Genomic DNA, 5,565 nt, shown 5'->3' with positions numbered 1-5,565 from the left:
GACTAGTCCATTTGGTGCTTGAGAGCCTTAGCTGCCTCAAGCATTTCTGCACATTAGTCCGTATCAATCTTCCATATTAGAGTGACAAACTCTACTTGGTGTTTGGGAGACGTCGTCTCTACAAACATGATCCTAAGCATGCATACTTATTAACATTTGTGCACAATAAATAAAAAGAGAGTCTTATAAGACAAAACTTTGTATAATTATACATATTTACATTTGCTTACTTTAGGGAATCATTACTTTAGGATTGACAAGGTTTAGGTTATCAAGTTTACTTTATGCCTTGCATCCATCTAGCATCTTCAAAAGGATAATTTTTTAATTTGATAAGGTATGGTCGGATAGTCTTACCGCCACTCAATACCTTGTCTTTGTGTTGGAGAATGGACTCAGGCTGTAGCACCTCTTCTTGGTCCTCGGTCTCCGGTGGGTCTTCAATGATTGTTTCTTAAGGTGTCTCTCCTTTGTAAGGCTTTAGTAGTCTCACGTCGAAAGCATTGTGTATGAGCCAATGGTTGGGCAACTTGAGTTGATAATCCATCACATTGATTGGTCTAAGAATCTGAAAGGGACCATAGTACCTTTTTTCTAATTTAGCATAGTACTTTTGGTGTCCCGTAGGATTCTTTCCCGTCGTGTGCCTTAATCGAGCCTTGGGAAACTTAAGCAAGACCCAATCATTTTGTTTAAAGGCTAGAGCTCTTCTGTGCTTATCAGTAGTAGCCTTTTGCCTTTGCTGAGAGATGGATATAGCATCCTTAATCTTTTGGAAAGATTCTTGGAGGTCTCGGCTATATTCATCTCCAGCGAAGATCTTCCCATGTACCTTGAGTAGTAGGGGACTTTTTGATCTTCCCTCCATCACCTCAAAAGGTACTTTTCCCATGGAAGTATGTACAGTGTTATTGTAAGCATACTCCACTAAAGGTAAGTACTTTTCCCATTGGGACTTTTGATCTATTTTTGTGACATAAGATTTTAGTAGATCAAGAATTGTTAGGTTAGCTATTTCACTTTGGCCATCCGTTTGCGGGTGATAGGCCGAAGAGAAGTTTAGCCTTGTACCTAAATTCTCAAAGAGACTCTTCCAAAAATTATTGGTCATTCTAGGATCTCTATCTGACACTATGGACATTGGCAAGACTATCAAAGCCCATTAAATGGCAACCCTCTTTATATCACAAATCTTCAAGTACAGCTATGAAATGTGCTTGTTTGCTAAACTCATTCCCATGGATAGACTGGGCAATCCAAAGATAAAATCCATGGATATGCTCTCCAATGGTGAATTAGGTGTTGGCAAAGGTTGAAGCAATCCAGGTTGCTTCCCTCTATCAAACTTCGTCTTTTGGCATACCACACATTTTGAAACATACTCTTCTATGTTTGTTTTCATGGCAGGCAGTATGTTTCTATCCCTTTTAGGGTAGACTGAATCCCTCTATGCCTCGCATAAGGAACATGAGATTCATACATTACTTTCTCACGTAGTGAGTTAGTAATGCACAGTCTGTTTCCATAGAGAAGATAACCATCTTTTAAGGTAAATGGTTCTTCCTTCTTCCCTAGTGCATGGGCTGAAATCACATCTTTAAAATCAGGATCGATGGCGTACTCATCTATCATAGAAGATAGATCATTGTCAGCTACTTGATTATGCTTGCCAGCAATGTGAGCAATATGAAAATGGAATTGCAAAAGGAAATTTGCCCACCTCATTTGTTTGTCGAAGAGCTTGGTCCGCGTCATGAATTACTTAAGGCTTTGGTGATCCATTCGTAGAATGAAAGGAGTCCCCAATAAATAGTGCTTCCATGAGTCTAGAGCATGTAACATTGCTAAGAGTTCCTTCTCATATATACCTAGATTGCTCAAGAGGGTCGAGCCTTTGACTTTCATAGACTATGGCATGCCCTCCAAGGCAATCACCACAGGCGTCGCATTGGACCTCAAATGGCTTTGAGAGATCTAGTAGTGTAAGCCACAGGTTGAGAGATAAGCTTCTCTTTAAGCTTTTTGGAAGCATTGTTCTCCTTGATGGACCATATATACTTAACATTTTTCTTTGTTAGGTCATGTAATGGTCCCGCAATTTGTGAGAATTTTTCCATGAAGCGTCTATAGTATGCACACATACCTATAAAGCTTCTTAGTTCATGTAGATTCCTTGGATTAGGCCATCCTTTTATTACCTCTAGCTTTGATGGATCCATTTGGATGCCATTCTGAGCGATAATGTGACCTAAATACTGAATCTCTTGTAAGAAAATTTCACTTTTCTTTCGATTAATATAAATTTTATTCTCTCGTGAAACTTGAAATATTATCTGGAGGTGTTGCTTGTGTTCGTCTAATGAATTAGAGTAGGTGATTATATCATCAAAGGAAAATCTAGTAAAGCTTTGGGGAGGCCTAAATAGCTTCTCCATCAGACGGTTGAATGTGGTTGGTGTATTGGTCAAGCCAAAAGGCATGACAATGTACTCGTAAAGACCAAACGTAGTGCAAAATGTGGTCTTTACAATGCCTTGATCAACTATCCTTATTTTATGATAGCCACTTTTTAGGTCAATCCTACTAAAGTAGGTTGACCCATGTAGCTTATCAAATAGGTCTTCTACCCGTGGAATCGGAAACCTATTCTTGATAGTGATCCTATTTAGTGCTCTATAGTCGACACACATACGATATGTGCCATCTTCTTTTGCACCAATAAAACTGGAGAACAAAATGGAGATGAGTTAGGCCTAACCATGTCTTTCTCAACCAAGTCATGCACTTGTCACATAATCTCCTCTTGTTGAGCTTGAGAAACTCGATAAGGAGGTTTATTAGGCGGTGAGCTTCCTGAAAGAATCTCAATTGCATGGTCGTCATCCCCTCGTTTGGGAGGTAGCTCACAAGGGATGTCGTCAATAAAAACATCTTGGAATCCCTTTAGGAAATTGGATAATTCTAATTCCTTTTGATTGCCTATACCTTATTTTGCTAAAACATTAGGTTCATTTTGAGAATCTTTAACAAAAGTCATGTACACAAATATAGAGCTCTTTATTGACTTATTAAAAGCTTGCTTATGTACAATGGATATGGTGCTACCCAACTCCTTAGCATCTATGTACATATCTTTTTTCATGTACTTAAAGTAGATTTGTTTTCCAGGGAATTCAACATTGGCAGCCATGCGATCAAACCATGGTGCCCCTAGGATTACATCTTCATGTTTGAGAGGAGAGATGAAGAAAACCTCCTTTTCCACATAGCTTTGGACATGGAGCCTCAATTTCCCAATTAAGGGAGTGACTGAGGCTTCTTGTCCCTTGAAGCACCATCGGCACGTAGGACATCTCCCATCTCATAGGCTTGGATGCCTAGCTTGGTGGCCAACTCTGTGGATATGAAATTGTGAGTAGAACCAAAGTCAAAGAGAATAAAATCATCATGTTCTCTTACCTTTCCCCAAGCATGACATAGAGAATATCCTTTGTGATGAGCATCCTCTTCTTGAATTTCAACTATGGAAGCTCTAGGAGTCTCATTACGTGTATTCTTGTGGGGGCAAGCACCATAGGCATGCCCTTGCTCCCCCCACTTGAAACAATGGTTATTTTTTTTATAACGCTCTAGATATTCAAGAGAGAGTTTATTTTTGCCTTCATAAACTCCCTTCTCCTTGGCTTTGTTGTTGTTGGAGTTGCCTTTGGGAGACTTTTGGACGTTGTCCTTCCCCTTAGGCTCACACGGTCCTTGTTTTCCATGGGCTTAAGATTTCTCTTAGCCCCTTGTTGGAAGTTGATTATTGAAGCCTCCATGGTATGGTCTATGACCACAGATATGGTGCGTGGCCTTTGGGAGTTAACATACTCCGCCATATCCTCAGATAAACCCGCACAAAATTGTTGTTTTTGCTCTCCAAAATCCATCTTTTTGTAGACAGTGGCTTTGAGATGTAAATCCCAAAACTTGTCTACATATTTGTGAATAGATTCATAGGGAGAGAGAGCTTCAAGTTTTTCCATTCAGTAAGTACTTTGTCTTTGGCATTGCTAGCAAAAAACTTCTTCATGATGGAAGCTCTTAAAGCTTTCCATGTTCGTGGAGCTTCACTATTTTCTCCTAGGCTAGACCACCATTGCCTGGCGGACTTTTGAAAATGCATAGCTACATGACGTAGCTGAGAGGACTTCGTGAAGCCCTCATCTCCAAACAACACATCAAATTGTTGGATAAAACCAAGACTTTGTCCGTAGCACCAAAGGTTCCATCGTAGGTAAGGAAAGAGATGTTCTTTTGTCCCTCTTTGAACTTTTGAGCTTGGATAACCTTTTCCAAGTGGCATAGGATTTCCTATGGCCTCTTCTCTTGGGAGGTTTGAGAGCTGCACCATCATTTTCTTCAGAAGAGGAAGAGGATGAGGAGGATGGAGAAGAGGGCGACCTCTTTCTCGCCTTTTTCTTCCCTTGTTCCTCCTCTTCTACACCATTACTTTCTTCAGAAGAGGATGAGGATGAGGAGGATGGAGAAGAGGGTTACCTCTTTCTCGCCTTTTTCTTCCCATGTTTCCTCTCTTCCCACTTTCAATTATGGTGAAGAGGAGTATGCAATGGTCTTCTCCGTTTAGGGGGTGTTGGAGAGATTTTTTCCCGCCGTCTTCGTGGAGCCATCTCCACCAAGGTGGTAGGAGACTCGCTTCTTTCTCGTTCTTTCGGGGGGGGGGGGGGCTCTACCGTTGAAACTTGGGCTCTCCTTTGAGAGGGAGATGCTTCATCAAGTAGTACGTTTTTGAGCCCTTTGTATGGATCCTCCTCTTCTTTCCTTATCGAAGAGAGTCCTCTTTTGGAAGTCTCACCAGTAGCTTTCCTAGGTACTCTCTCTTCTTGGTGGGGAGTTTGGAGAATAACATGGGTGTGCAATTGCTATATCACTTCACCTTGGAGGGATGGATTGCCCACGGCTTGTTGAAGCCTAGAAACAAGATAGTTTACAAGAATAGAGGCATCATTAGTTGCTCTTTCATTAGCAAAATCAAAGCTATCAACATTCATTTCAATCTCTTTTCCCTTGTCAGCCATACTAGCAAATTTTAGATGTAAATTTTTACTTGTACTTTGGAACTTCAAGCCCTAGTTGCTACTCCTATTTACCTTCAAAGATAAGCACTCAAGCATCTATACATGTGGCTTGAATATTATTAATTGCAAGGAATAGAAGAGAGGGTTTCACACAGCTGAGACATCATCGGTTCCTATCAAGCTTCTAATAGCTCAATAATGACTAAGCCATAGGCAAGCCCCGTAGGAGTCCATTATTATGATCATAGCTCTCAACGGTATCCCCTCCATAAAGCAGGTGTGCTTCAAGGATGAAAGATCCCTATTCTACTTACTATTTTTCAATTAATAACACCAACCATTTGTAAGAAGCTTGAGGACCTCTCTTCTTGAGCAAGAAAAGAGAAACCAATAGCTCTGATACCAATGTAACATGTAATGCCCTAGTAACTTGTGTGTAGCGGAAAATGATAACATAGTAAGCATTTCATTAAGAACAAGTTTCTAA

This window comes from Adiantum capillus-veneris, chromosome 10 (genome assembly GCF_014529385.1).
Source record: "Adiantum capillus-veneris isolate H3 chromosome 10, ASM1452938v2, whole genome shotgun sequence".
NCBI lineage: Eukaryota > Viridiplantae > Streptophyta > Polypodiopsida > Polypodiales > Pteridaceae > Adiantum > Adiantum capillus-veneris.
The sequence above is the reverse complement of the archived record's forward strand: the minus strand, read 5'-3'. Positions refer to the sequence as shown.